Source organism: Pipra filicauda, unplaced genomic scaffold, assembly GCF_003945595.2.
Source record: "Pipra filicauda isolate LSUMZ 115617 unplaced genomic scaffold, ASM394559v2 scaffold230_size2164044_pilon, whole genome shotgun sequence".
Lineage (NCBI taxonomy): Eukaryota > Metazoa > Chordata > Aves > Passeriformes > Pipridae > Pipra > Pipra filicauda.
In genome coordinates this window covers 155,916-171,298 of record NW_024104344.1, presented here as the reverse complement: position 1 = coordinate 171,298, position 15,383 = coordinate 155,916, and the positions used below count along the sequence as shown (strand labels likewise).

The window sequence follows — 15,383 nt, the reverse complement described above, 5'->3', positions numbered from 1 at the left end:
CCCATGTGTTGCACACGGTGGGTGAGATGGGATGGGGAAAAAAGGAAAAAGAAGGAAAATCTCTAAACTGGAGGCTCTCATCTTGAGACTTCAGAAGAAAGAAAGCTCATACTGATGTGAACACAATTCTCAAGATGAGTTTTCATTACAGGATGCACGCAGTGGAGAACGACTACTACCTGCCTACCTGCTGGGGAAGGCAGCAGGGGACTGCTGGGGAAGGACCCGCAGGTGCTCCCTTTTGATGGTCATGCTCACTCCCTGCAGCATCCTGGCCCTGGGACACTTATTGAAAGCTGTCCAGAGCATCAGATGGCACATCAAAGAGCAGAAAGCAATTTCAGCCATGGGATTGCTTCTGGTGGCAGCACTCATTGCCAGTTCAAGGTTGTCAGCCTCCCAAACTGACTTTTACTCTCAGCTAGGGATTTTTTTTTGTTTATCAGCACAGCAATCTTTTTGCTAGGCATCATTTGCAGAATTGGCTGGAAAGATATAGATCATCATTTCATCAAGTTCCCTAGATCTGCATCTTCATGTTTATTTGTCTTCGCATGACTGAGGAATGTACTGAGGACTGCTCTGGGAGTAGAGGCTACCCTGAGGAATAAGGAAAAGTCTCATGAGTCTAGAGATAATTTCACTACATATTGGATGTGTGATATGTGGGAGGACAGCCCCCCTCTTTTTTGCTACTTGCTTATGTTACTGTATATGAAAAGTTATTTCCAAATGATGAAAGTGTTTGCCAGGGGTAGACAGGTTGTTATGAATGGCATAACTTTTGAATTCTGCTTATAATTAACCTCCTATAAATTTTTTCCTTCCTTCTTTTTTTTTTAAACTTTTTATTTTTAGGACCTGTATGTATCTAGTACATTTCTTCCCTTATGCGAAAGACTTAATAGTCCATTGCTTGATTTCCATGTTAATTAAGCACGTGGCTTCTCTAAATAACAGCCACATCCTTGCTTACTTAATATGTACTTTTATACCCTTAGCAATGATCTGATAACATTGTCAGAGCAAAATACAGAACAAGAAACTGTGGGGATTAGATATCAAGGAGGACACTATAGGGACTGTGTTAATTGAGGCAATCAGCAAGATTAAGATAAGTCTTGCGCTTCCTCATGTTGGTCTTAATGACACAACACAGACCCCAAAGCACTTTACCTGCTGTACAATGTGGTTAAGTCGCTTTCTTCCCTAGGGTGTGTAATCTAATCTGCTAGATAAAACACTTAGCACACTGAAACCAGCTGGTGTTAAAAGCTGTATTTCTAAAATACGGCACCTGTGTAAGGTTTTAAAGACTGAAAATAGTAAAGGCCTATGAAAGTTGTCATTTGGTGTATATGTGCATACACACAGAGATAGAAATCTGTGTGTATGTGTGAGTGCACAGGCTGGACTGAGCTAGGTTGATGCTGCTCCAGCTTCAAGACTGAGGCTTGCCCAAGTGATCCCCAGGCATCTCTCTAAACAATATTTCCCTAAATTTCTGATAGAATCCATGGGTGGGGATGTGATAAAATTTAACATTAAAATTTTTAAAAAGACTATTCTTCCTTCAAGAATATTGGTGATTTTCTTTTTTTTTTTTTTATTTTGCTTCTTTCTACAATTAAAATGAAGATATCTCTGCAGCAAATGACTTTGCATAAACAGGCTTTGAATAATGGAGCTGTTGTCAAGGAAAAAAAAGGCACTACCCAAACCTTTTTCAAATCAATTTTTGACAGAATTCTTCAAACAGAGATAAACATTGTTAGTGTAATGATTTGCCACATGACCTTGCACTTGAAGTGCCAAGCAAAGTGAAAAATAGCACATTCAAACAAAAAAAGTGCTGATTTTGATTCCCAAAATAATATTTTTCTAGATGGAACTATTTCTGCTATGGACCAGCATGCACATACAGAGAGAAAGTTAAGATTTTCCCTGAGCAATATATGACATTTCCTTCTCAGCTTAGATAACTGAAAGGCTATTTGGGCTCGCTAAAAACACTTCTGCACATCTGGGAGCAATACAGCTCAAAAGCAATTCGTGAGGAAAGATAAGTCTTGCAGTTGAGGCAGAGGATTAAAAGGGAGAGTTCAGTTCAACTCTGTCCTGACCTCTGAGCCAGCCTCTTTCTCCCTCTGAGGTTCTCTTCGCATTTCCATGAGTCTATGTGGGTCAGGGGCTCCCATTTGGCCAGAGACCCTTCCCATCTCCTGTGTCACCAGAGCCCTTGTTTTCCATGCATTTATAGACCAATATGAGGAGTTTGGGAAACAAGCAGGAGGAAGTGAAAGTAACCCCAGTGGGAAGAAATCTGATATAACTGGCCTACTGAAACAGCCTGGAAGGTTTTATATGATGGCAGTGTTAAAAGCGCTGGATAAAACCTGCTTGGGCAGGGCACAGGCTGTAAAATGGAAGGTGACACATTCTCCACCGTTGCTGGTTTGGGGATGGCGGGCATCTCAGATGCAGCAAACCTCCTCTGCCTGTGTGTGAGGAACAGCTTCGTAAACTGCATACACCTATGAAACCAACACCTTCAGAGAGGAGAGACCCTCTGCAACCCCAGGCCCAGTGCAGACTGGTGGAATTGGACTGTGTGGCAAGGAAAACTGTGCCGAAGCATAAATCACAGGCTGCCTAGGGACAGCTGCCATCACTGCCCTGACAAGTTGTGTAACCCCAAGTGCCACATGCACTCAGTAGTTAAAAGATACTAGTTTCCCAAACCAAGAAAAGTTACAAGTGAAACTAAGTGTAAAAAGTTATTAGGCAGAAGCACATATTAAATGGCCAAAAAGCCATTACTTCACAGCAAGGGAGCTAAATAATATTGGTGAAAAGCATATTCTCTTTCAATGGAAGAATGAAGGCAGGAATAACGAATTAAAAAGTAATACGCAACATATGGCAAAAAGGGGGAGGTAATAAAAATCCATATAAATAAGAGTTTATGAGGTGTAGAAAATTGATAAAGGATACTAAAGACATCAGAAAAAACTTCATGGATGGTCAGACTTTGTTTAAGAAGAAGTATTTTCTTGAAAAGATATGAATAATAACAGAAAAACTCTCAATGCCATAGACTCATTACTAGCTGAAGACAGCCTAGTCATTAATAACAATGAAGAAAAACTCTAAACTGTTCAACAATTATTTCTGCTCTCTATTTGGAATAATGTATTTTCTGACACATTACTAATTAAGAAAGATATTGAACAACTTGCACTAGAGTTAACCATTTTTTAAATTGGAAGGTCCACAAAAGTGGCCCACAAGAGTCAATGAAGGATATTTTTAGCATGTGTACGTACTTTTTAATATTAATATTAATATTTTTTAAAATGGGTAAATTCTCATAGTTCAATGTCAATATTGTGTAAAAATTCTGAGACAAATGAAACCATGCAGGTGAATATAGTCCAGTTTACTTGATATCAATATCAGGCTAAATAAATGAGGAACTAATGGAAGATCTAATTAATAAAGAGTTAGAAGAGAGGCATATAATTGACATGGTTCTACTGAGACAGAGTTTGTGATTTCAGACAGACCACCTGTCGTGGGAAGTGAGGTTGCTAGAGGGTAACCAGGCAGGACAGATCTGTCCGATGCGCAAAGCATCAGTGTGCAGGACACCCAGGGCCAAGACAAGAAAGACCACGGCACTGCTTCCCTTCAGTGTGCAAGACAGATGCTGTAATTCCCCTCTCCAGTTGCCCCCTAAAGCTGCAAGGGGTGGGTAGCCCCTGTGGTGGGAGCCACTCAGTGATGGGTGGCACGAAGGAAAAGCCACAGGAGCCAGAGACAAAGAGTCTGAAATGTCTCAGGTAGGCAGAAGGTGAAGGAGTCTAGTGGTTTCTGGTGGCAGGGGTAGCCCGGATGTCCAGGGCAGTGGATGCAAGGAGTCTAGGGCTGTGACAAAATGCAGGACACCAAGATAGGGTTGGGGGTCAGTGGGGCAGGAGGGGAGAGTGGAGGCAAGATCAGTAGAAAGGCAGTGGGACAGGGAGCTTTGGGGTGGAGTGAAGAATGTCTGAATTCAGCAATAAGATATAATTTTCTGGAAAAGCTGTGTCCTAGGCAAGGGATGAGACAGGCTCCCTTGGAAAAAAAGAGTCGGCTGTTGCGCCGTGGTCCACTTTATTGCCACATGCATGCAGTTCATGCGAAAGGCAAGCATTCAACATTGACCAATGAATTTCAAATGCCTTTTCTGTTTTAATTTGTTGTTCTTTAACACAGAAAGTCATTCCAATAAATAAATAAGGTGATTGTGCAGAAATCTGTGAAGAAACAAATGAAGCAGGGGCAGGAAGCAGGGCAGTGTAGATGCTTCAGGAAGTGAAGGGAGCAACTGGGCTGAAGGTTGCTCATATGGCAAAGAAAATAAAAAAGGAGAGAAGGAAAGGGGCATGTTATGTAGACTTTAGAAGCTTCATCAAATGTCCTTAGCTAGCTTTCATGAAATGATGAGTGTGTGGCTGAACTACCCTTCCAAAGGAGTGCTCCAGCAGATTAGCAGGGAATACAATGAAGGGTCATTTTTCTCTTGGAGCTGTTTAATTCCTTTCTTTTATGGAATCAGTGAATTGCAGATTGCGCTTATCAAAGGTTCAGGTTCCTTTGGAGCTCTCTGATGATGAGCCATATTCTGCGTTGACTTCCATCCCAGGCAACCCCACCAAGTTCAATTACATCTTGGGGAGAAAAAAGCAGGACAGACGTTAGCTTGATGCTTTTAACAGTGTTGTGGCTGCTAATGAAGCATGATCTGATCTGGTACAAGTTCAGACACTGCTGCCGATGTCTGTGGAAGAATAAACTGTCTTTAATGTGAAGATGCAATTGATTCATCAGTACATCATGTATGCAGGAAAGTAGAACAACTTTTCTTTTTTGTTTGGTTTTGTTCCCATTGAGGAGTCACTCAGATAAGATATGCAAGAAACAGTTCAGCAGTTTTGGCAATGAAAAGGTTTCTTTTCCTCCCACTCCTGCCCCACCTGAAATTAAGAGATCTGGTTTTCTTGTTAGTTAGCATGGGCAAGTTTTAAGACTCCCCTTATAAAATAAAGGATTGGAATTTTGCTGTTATAAAGAAGAATTGCAGAACTGGAAAGGATCCATATTTAGGACATGAATGCAAGCTGTTATGCAGATCAAAGTATCTATTTGAAGCTGAATTACTCAACAGCATCTATCTATGCCTCTTCAGCACCTGCAGATTAGCAATGTAATCATGTGGAGGTTGCTATAGCTACATCTCCAGAGCAGGTGGAGTTCTTCATCTCTTGGAGCATTATGTTCATTCTTTGCAAATAAACCACAGAAGAGTATATTTAAAATGCCACCCTAGTGGCATCAGCTCCTGTCTCTAGCTGAAACTGTCATGTCTGATCTGTGCTTACCCTTTTAGTCCTGATTGTTTTCTCTAGAAACAATGCCACTTCCATCTGAGTATCGTGCCTTCCCTGTAAATATTTGTGAACAAACACCAGGGCCTTGACAATCCAGACCTAGTAAGGTCATAAAGCAGGTGCTTGAGTTTAAGCTGAGAAAGACTGCTCAAGTATATCTAGCAAATATGTAGACTTGCCTTGGGTTTGATGGCATGTAAGACTGTAAGCTGGAGCTAAATACAGCACGTAGCAAAACTACCAGCCTTCAGCAACAACATTTTCCAGAGTCTGACCAAATGCTCAGACAGCAGGTGTGCTGGTTGTGATGGTTTTCAGCTCGTCTCTTTGAGAACAAAGGCTCTACTCACTTTTTTTCTCACTTTTTCTTTGCATTGAAAATTTCAGCCTTCTTTTTTGGGTTCCCTTGCTGTTTACTATAGCAAAGGGCTGTCCAGATGACCTTTCCTTCTAGCTGTCTGTCTGCGGTGACTGATATATGCTGTAACCCTTAACCCTCTGCCAGTCAAGCCCACAACATGCTAACCTTTGTGAAAACTCAATCCCTGTGCAAAAATCTGATAGCCTAAAAGAAAAGCCCTGACAAGTAGAAAAGATACAGACAAGAAGCTAGAAGAGAAAGTACCAAAGAGTAGATAAAAAACAAATCAGGATGCTTTGACTTGTCTAATTTTGTCATTCTCCTTGTTTGTCTTTTGCTCTAGCTCTTCATCAAGTGCAAGTTTTTCATTCCCTAGTGAAGGTAGGGAAGGAGAGATTTCTTACTAAAAGTTGACAACAGCAACAACATCAGAGGATGTTTTCCCTCCCTGGCAAATTCTAATTACTACACTAAAAAGCTCAATATCAGAAAATGCTCCAAACATAACTATATTTCAATAGCTTTTCAATAGAAAGTTTGAGCTTTTCCTGGAAAGTGGATGCTGTTGAAAGGGCATTTAGCAAAGAAGTAGAAATTTTTACCAATGCCCAACTTCATCCTTAGCACTGCTCTTTTTCCATTTTCTCCTTTTCCCTCCAGTTTATTTTTGTCTGTTAAGTCATCTCTCTGATACACTGATGCTTTAACTTTTTACAAATTACTGAAATATGTAAGCTCCTCAGAGTCTGCCAACTTTTTTCTGCCCCGAAATGCAGCGCTGTAAAATTTATTCCTAAATTCAGGCAGATAAAGATATGTCATGTTGCTTTGAGAGAAATCCATCTTCACGTCGATTGGTGCATTACATATCATAGAATCATAGAATGGTTTAGGTTGGAAAAGACCTTTGTTTTTCTCTCTCTGCCTTCAGGCTGTTTCCTTTCAGGAAGTTTCTTCTACGTGTTCTGCAGACTGCTGGTACTGATGATGATAATGAAGAGGCCACTCATTAGGAGAGAGGCTTTTTAGTGATCAGGCTTTCCGCTTACTTCAGGAATACTGTTGAAAAAGGTGAGCCAGACAAAGGTAGCATGGAGAAATTCACATCAACCTTGCCTTTCTTTTCTTCTGACACAGTCTTGGTCATAACCAGCAATCAAAACATTGCCAAAAGCAGCAGTATACATTCTGGCTTTGAAAAGGGTATGGCTTTAAGGCATAGAGGTGAAGCCGGCTACAGCATCATGTGCTGCAAGAAATGGTTCCTCCTATCTAGGTGCCGAATTCCTGTCAGCATTGAGCCATTACAGAGCAGGAATTAAGCCTTGGTAAATGTAAGACCTGGGGAGAGTGTGCCCAATGGACAACTATGAAAATTGATTTATTTGGTTTTTTCAAGCTTCAAGTCCAGAATTAGGGTTATTTACTTTTTTTCCTCTTTGTGCTGTTTTTTCTCTAAGGTCTATTAAAATTTGTAAACTGGTAATTTTGTACTACACCACATTAAGAGTAACACTTGCTCATTATTTAGCTGCCAGGAACTTAATTTTGCTTTTTGTGGCCTGCCTGACAAACAAGAGGTACACACAAATTTGCATGAACAAGGTTTTCAAAAGCAGCTGGCAATGTGGGCAACTGTGGTTCCCCACCCTGAGACTCCTCTAGTGGACTTCCTTCCCTGAAATGAAGCCTTCCTTAAGACATCTCCAATCAAGCAAATAAAAGACATGCTCCATATCATTAGTCAGTTTTAAAGCAGACTACCTTAACCATCAAAACCAAAGAATGTGGTCTCAATAATTGCCAGTGTGCCCCAGTTGTCCAGAGCACCTGAAGGACTTTTTCTGAAGGACTAAAACTCTTGCTGGGAAGTCTCCTGAATGACTTTGTTACAGAGAAAATAAAAGAAAGTCAATCTGTCTGAAGTGGTAGCAATCAGTACTTGGGCTGAGGCAGAATTTTGTTCTGTACCTGAAAGAAATGCAAAGGAACAGAAAAGACCACAAAAAATGGCATTTGTTTCTTTGGGGGAGGAGCAGGGTTGGGGGAGGAAGTTAATCTCCATCCCTCAGTACAGCACTGTGCTCACAACTCCCTAACTGGGCTTGACCATGGGCCCTGTGCTGTGCCCTGCCCTGGGGGTCCATCAGTGGGAGAGTGGTCCCATGCTAACCTGTTGCATCCACCACTGGCTGCTGGTGGGAGCCCCAGGCACACTGGCTGGCACCTTGCTGCTAGTGCTGATGTGCCCAGCAATTCAGAGGCCAAAGAGCTGCAGTGGGTTGCCCGCAATTCTCAGCACAGCTTCCTCTCTATTCCCATTGCTATGGAAATTGTTTCTGGAGGCAGCCCTAATTTTCCTTTCATCAATCAATTAGGGGCAGGCTTTGCACTGGGTTGTTTGTTTCCCCAGCACTGCTCCATTTGATATTACTTTCTTCATGATAAATTAACCACAGCTGGACCTGTCTGAAATTGCTAAGAATTCTCTTATATAAAGTGAAGAAAAAAAACGAAAAAAAAAGACATACTAAGCATGAGAAGCAGGAATAAATTGATATTTCAAAGAGGAAGGAGTGGGAATAGCAGGGACCTGACAGCTGCCCAGGGAAAAGGATGTCCTCTGATTGCCTGTCTGGTCAGGTCCCACCATCTCCCAGAGTCAGGCAGGCTAACAGCCTGGTTCAAAATCCATAGCTCCTCTGTGTATTAGTGGTGACACTTCTTGTTGTGCTGAGCTGTGTAAACAGCCAGGAGCTTTCTGGAAAAGTCCAGTTGTGAGGCTGTCACTTATTCCTTTACCACAGACTCAGCCAAGCCAAGGCTTCCATGTTTGACACAGGGACATGTCTTCTCATGGAATAAGTAAAGCAGGGAAAAAAAAAAGGTCTTTTTTTGCTGCTATAAAAGTCTGGCACCAGGAGCTTTGAAATCATGTGCTCTTTTAATTCAAACAAACTTACTTTACATTTTCCCTCTGCCTTCCCCCACCTTCTATGCTTCCTTGCCGCAACAGTCTCCCATAACATATTAACAGATTAAAAATAACCTTCTGCCACCCCTCATCTACTTTGGCCAATTTAAAACTAGACAAACTACCCCGGGCACTGTAGAGTAGAGGAAGCACTGTGTGCACATGTGCATGCATATGGGCTTTGACCTAAAGGGAACAACTTTAATAGCAAGAGGCAAGAGGTTATTTTTATTTCCAAGATGTCCGATTTTGCACCCTCCTTTTTCAGATTTTTTTTTCCTCTTCTGCTAAGACAATCAGCCAAAGGCCTAGAAAAGTAGTAATTACAGTTATTAAGTGACAGGAACAATGATTTCTGAACAACAGGACACAAAAGTACTCTGTCAATGCATTCATCTTTGCTGAAGCGATCAGGTCCTAATGATTAGAGCTGAGTGAGCAGCAGAGAGAAAAATGCATGGAAAGAAAGACTTGTGTTTTGAATTGGCCCCAGGTGCAGATATTTCTCAAAATGCTGTGTGAAAATGGCTATTAACTGCCATCTTGCACCCCCCACCTCAGTATGAATTATTTTGAGGGGACCTTTGACACAGAGGCATCAGTGAGGGAATGAGCACAGCATCATATGCAGAAGCAGCTACAGTCCTAAAGCAAGTGCAACCTGTGCAGGGGCTGCACGTGCTTGCAAGGAAAGATGTAAGGAATACAAGGAATACAGGGGCTTGGAAATACATCTTAGTATCATGCATGTTCTTGCAAAATTAAAATAACTGTAATGTCTGTAGGAGCAGGATGAGGTTGGACAGGAGCAGAAAACCTGTGGAGTGTGGGGGAAAGAGATGCTGTGTCCTCTGCTCACCCAGCAGCTGCATGGCTCAGAATGCCTGAGATCCAGCCATGCAGAGGGTGGAGGCAGAAACTGGACAAGAATAACTCCAGCACCCAATTGATACATGACATTCACCTGTAGAAAGGTGTAGCTGGGCCACGTAGCTGGGCAATGGCCATCCCAGCTGGTGGTCACCACTGGTTTTCTCCTATTATAGACCTCAGTATTCTCTTCAACATGTTGTCTCTTCAACATCTTCGTAAATGACCTAGACACAGAGGCATACCAGGTAAGTTTGCTGATGAAACCAGGAGGAACCGTCGACTACCTCAGAGGCAGAGAGACCCTGCAGAGAGACCTTGATAAATTAGAGGGCTGTACTTCCCCCACTGTATGAAGTTTAACAAACACAAGTGCCATATTTTGCACCTGGGATGGGGCAACCCCGGATGTATGTACAGACTGGGGAATGAGATGCTGGAAAGCAGTGCTGGGGAAGGAGACCTGAGGGTCCTGGTCAATGGCAAATTGAATGAGTCAACCGTGCCCTGGCAGCCAGGAGGGCCAACCATGTCCTGGGGGGCATCACCAGCCGGTAGAGGGAGGGGATTGTCCCACTCTGCTCTGCACTAGTGTGGCCTCACCCTGAATATTGTGTGCAGTGTTGGGTGCCACAATATAAGAAAAACATTAAGCTCTTAGAGAGTGTCCAAAGGAGGGCAGCAAAGATGGTGAAAGGCCTTGAGGGGAAGCCCTATGAGGAGCAGCTGAGGTCACTTGGTCTGTTCAGCCTTAAGTAGACTGAGGGGAGACCTCATTGCAGTCTACAACTTACTTGTGAGGGGAAAAGGAGAGGCAAGCACTGCTCTGGTGACCAGTGACAGAACCCAAGGGAATGGCCTGAAGTTGTGTCAGAGAAGGTTTAGGTTGAATATTAGGAAAATATTTTTCAACCAGAAGGTGGTTGGGCACTGGAACCAGGAGAATGGACACAGCACCAAGCCTGACAGAGTTTAAAAAGCATTTGGACAACACTCTCAAGCATACGAGTGTGATTCTTGGGGTGGTCCTGTGCAAGGCCAGGAACTGGACTTTAATGATCCTGATAGGTCCCTACCAACTCAGGATATTTTGTGATTCTATGATTCACACAAAATGTGTCACAATTTAAGATACAAATTCCTTTAGTAAGGATTTGGAGCAGATTTTTCTTAAGCATTTTTGCTTCAAAGATCGTTTGTGCTGGTTATTAAGCAGTGTTAACCAGGTTCAATCAATCTGGCAACTGGGCTGCAGGGCAAAATATAGAAATTTCTGGGTAACCTAAGCTGACAAAAAATCTGTTTCCCCATTGTTCTTCCTTGAGCACATACAAAAATCAATAGCTCAGAAAGCCCTTCAATGCCTCTGTCCCCACACGAACTCAATTTTTTTCCCAGCTGCTGCTCATTTACCTACCAAGGCAACCAGATGCTTCCTGAGGTTTGCTGCCAATATTGTGTCATCAAAGGTGAACTGATGTCAAGACACAGCGCAGTACATGCTGAGAGACTGAGCTTATTCAGAAACCATGGTTTGCTTCCCCCAATCTTCACACACATCTGTACTTATTCACTCCTGCACATATTGCTGAAAGAGCACCTGGTATAGGGAGAACACAAACTGATGCATCCTGTCTGCTTCCCTCAGTCCACAACTTCTGCCTTACAACTTCTGTGAGGTGCATCAAATTTCAGGGTAGACCAAAAGATGCTATTAATTTGGACCTGTTCAAGAACTGAACTTCATCACAAAGGCATCTCTGCCCAACCTGTCAACTAAGGAGGGTTTGGAGGACTGCTTTCTCCTCTGACTTGGTAAAGAGCTGTTCGTTGCATGTGGAAAAATATAACATCTTGTTAGACAAGTCTTGGACACTCAGCTCTCTTGTACTGCTGCATGGCTACATCTCTGGCATAAATCAAGGACTCTAAGTTGACCTAATGTCTGGCTTACTAGCTACACAAAGCTTTTAATGATATATTTAGGATTGTTATTTTTTCTTTCCTTCATCTGAATTTGAAAACATTTCCTGGCAATAGAGTATCAAATAAAAACTTTGAGATTGATGGACTTAGTTGTTTTTGTGTGGGGAAGTAAGAATGTTTCAGCTCTGACAATTGTACTTCAGATCCCCTAGTTAGTTAGCTGGTAATTTTCTTTCAGATTTAAATACTCTTCATGATAGTATTAAAATTGTAATTTTCAAATTTAGTGCACATTAGGACTTGTAAATTCTCCACTGGTACACTAACTGGGGGAAAATGCTCATTAATATCTGTTATTCTCTTACTAACAATAATTCTTAAGGTCTGTTCCACAAATACTTTGTGTAAAATGCTTAGTGGCAATTTCCTCAGAGCACTTAAGATTATTAAAGTGGCAACAGAAAGCAGTTATAGCCTTGGCTTTTTTGATTTGCTTTGCCAAATCATTCAGCAAAAATATCAACGTCAAGATGGTAGCAGTCATCTCCCATTACCCACTCGGCAGCCCTGAACCAATAACTCCCATGTTTACTGCATGTAGGGACCAATGATTTTGAGCTATTATAAATTCTTTCAAAATTATGGCTTTCCGTTTGCACATGAAAATGTTGACATAATATTTTTCAGCTTTCAGCATTACTGAACAACAGCCAGAGTTCCCAGCAACACTGCGTTGGACAGCCCTGCTTGTTGGAAGAAGGTGAAGAAGGAGCTTCCTACTTGGGTACCTTGGGAGGGAAGTGACCGTTGTGGATGGAGGCGTGCAGACAACATACCCAAAGTCCCACTGCTTTCCTGTGCAGGGAAATCCTTCAGCTTGACTGGAGTCAGAGGAAACCTGGTCTCCGTCCCCACACAAGGTCACACTGCAGTCTTGGGGATCAATTTTCCTGAATAAACCAGAGGTTTCCTCCCAGTGGACACTCTTATGCTCTCTTTCTCTAGCAAGCAGCTTTGATTCAGGAAACTTTTTCCGCTGATTGGGTATCAGTTGATTGTTACTGGAGTGCTGGGGTACTGGAGAGTTGGATGATGAAATGCCTGACCTGTGGCTGCCCAATCTCATGGTGCTTCTTCTCTTCAATAATGCTCCCACACAGACATCCATTTACTTATCTAACCACGGGCTAACTTTTTGTCTGGTTTTTTTTGAGCTGTTGTGGGATTTGTTTCCAGTAGGCGTATTACTTGATTAATGACCTTTCTGTTAACACTTGCTCATATTCCATATGGGATCTTCTTGGGCTATCTAAATGCACAAAATACTTAAACTAATTTTTTTTCTCAGCTCATCTCTGTTTTTAATAACACAATTTTTTTCTCCTGCCTCCAAAAAAAAAAGAGCATTTTCTAGCTTGCTCAAGCTCACGTTGAATGTTTCTTGTGATTCATGTTGTCACTTTATGCAGTATTCCAAGAAAACAGAGCATGGACAGGCTCTGTCAGGAAGGGTTTTGTAATCTATTTGTCATTTCTTTTCTGTATAGATTAAGGACTAAATTTTGTGATGGCAGATGAATTTGTAGACCCCATCTCCTTGAAATCACGCCAGCTATTCAAAAGAGAGAAACTGCTTTTCTTTCAACCCATGATCGTAGCGCTTTCCTGGATGCAAGTTGAAAAAATATTTACATCACTATAAATAAGCAGTGTGTAACTATAAATAAAGAACACGGGTAATAAAGTGTTATCATTGAAGTTGAAATTAAAATTGGATCCTGCCAAACCCTAAACATAGATCACGACAGAAAAATCCAATAAGGTTTTTTTGTGTGTTTGTTTGTAGGTGCTGTAATTATAGACTAGATAAAGGAAAGAAAAGATTATACAGCAGACATAATTTGTAATGATTACAGTAATATTTCTGATGCAATGCCATGAAAAGAATGACTACTTGTGCATGGCATTCACACGTGCATCTACATCCCTCCTCAGGGAGGTGCCCTCTGCAGCACTTACCTGATAACCTGAGACATGTCACAGCCTGTATGACCATGGGCTGTGTGACCACAGCCTGTATGACCACAGGCCTGTTTCCAAAGAATATGCTCTGGTGTGCACTGGGTGACTCCTGCTAGGGTTGTCCCTGAACCTGACCTCATGCAGCTAGATGTTACCCTGTTGTATGGTAAATTAAGAAGCCCTGGAGCAGAGGGATATGTTGACTGTCTGTAAATGCAAGATGTTCATCTTGAATTAAGTTACTTCTTTATCACTAGGGTTTGGTCCGAGCACTGTGCCCTCCATTGGCAGAGCAGGAAAAGATTTGCCTCCATTGGGAACATGGACCGTTGTGAAAAAGTGCAGTTGGGCGCAGAAAAGCCCTGAGAGATGTTCATGCAAAACCAGAAAGCATTTCGTTTTAGTTACCAAGAGTGAAGTCTCTTCTTGCCTTTCTGGAAACCAAGGCTTGAGGCCAAAAGCAATTTCTTGTACTTCAATAACTGAAAATAAAGCCTTAAAAAAGAACATGTCAGGGAATTAAATGAGAACCACAAGTTTAGCAGGGCTAGTGATTGCCCTGGAGAATATTGAGGTGAAATGTATAGAAAAGAGGGGGTTAGAGACACAGTTAAGTGAATTACTAGTCCCATCTGTAACACCTGTCATAGTCCTGACTGCTGGGTATTTACTTTCAAAGAAATCAGCTTGCACTACTGTTTGATGAAGAGCCCTAAATCAGGTGTTACAGGCACAATTACTGAAAATGAATCTGTCAGAGCAAATCTCAGGTAATCAGAGTCCTGTTTGGGCTCCCCTCCTGTACCCATCCTTACCTTAGGGATAACCGAAACCAATGTTCCTCAAATCTATTGGGAATGAGCAACACAGATACAAGGTAGACTTACTAAGAAGGTTAAAGCAACTTTAACATGTTTGCCACAGGCTGATAACGGCATCTGGGAGTCAGCCATCCACAGGGGCATGTCAAATGGTGTTTGTATCTCCATGAAAAGAATCAGGATTATTTTAGTGCCAAACAGAAGACATAATCTGATGCAATTTTCAGAAGCACCATCAGCCCCTGATAGACAACATATGCCCACAGCTTCTCACACCTTCCTGCAGTAGCGGGTATGTTCTGATAGGGTTTCAGTGCGCAGTGCATGACAGATGATTTGAAAACTGAGTATTCCTGAGGAATGGGCATGAGACTCGTTTGATTCTCTGAACTCAGTCCATTGACTAGTGTCTCTGAGCAAAGATGTTTTTTTCAATAACTAGATCTCTGTTTAGTTGTGCCTTTCTTATTATAGATGAGATTTCCCCCAGCTTGTCCTTTGTCTTTAAGCTATGAAAGTTTCTGTAGAAAATTATGCAAGAATATATAAAAGGCTATGGACAATATCAAGAAATGAGTATGCTAACATTTCTGTTTCTTGGACACATTTTGGTTGGGTTTAGTTTTTTGTTATGGTGATTTTGGTTTTTTGTTTTAATAAAATTTTGCTCAAAGGACTGCTGTTTTCTGAGTTTCTACAGCATGTGCTTGCTTTAGTCCCTGCTCCACACAGTAAAGACACATGGAAGCTCATTGAGCCATGGCTCCTGATTAGTTGCAGGCAAATGTTTCAGAGCTCTCCTGAAGGCATGAACTGTTTTTCAGAGCAATGATTTCTGTACTGTCCCTTCTGTGAAACAGGCAGAAAAAAAAGACAGGTGACGCCTTATCACAGCCTCTGTCACAATTACTCTGAACACTTTTGCCCCCAAAGGATATATTGCGCAGATGAAAATACTAGCATGAAAGTTTAGGTTT

General features: G+C 41.9%; 1 long non-coding RNA gene across 3 annotated transcripts in view; it reads left to right on the top strand.

Annotated features, from left to right (window-relative positions):
• Window positions 1-15,038, top strand: part of LOC113982694 — a 100,643-nt gene extending 85,605 nt beyond the window's left edge. Inside the window, exons 5-7 of one of the 3 annotated variants that reach the window (XR_005563633.1) lie at window positions 6,725-6,864; window positions 11,333-11,452; window positions 12,251-15,038. This is a non-coding gene — a long non-coding RNA (uncharacterized LOC113982694). The remainder of the gene's footprint in view (window positions 1-6,724; window positions 6,865-11,332; window positions 11,453-12,250) is intronic. The other 2 variants (XR_003538847.2, XR_003538848.2) reach the window with 2 other exon arrangements.
• Window positions 15,039-15,383: the final 345 nt, after the last annotated feature.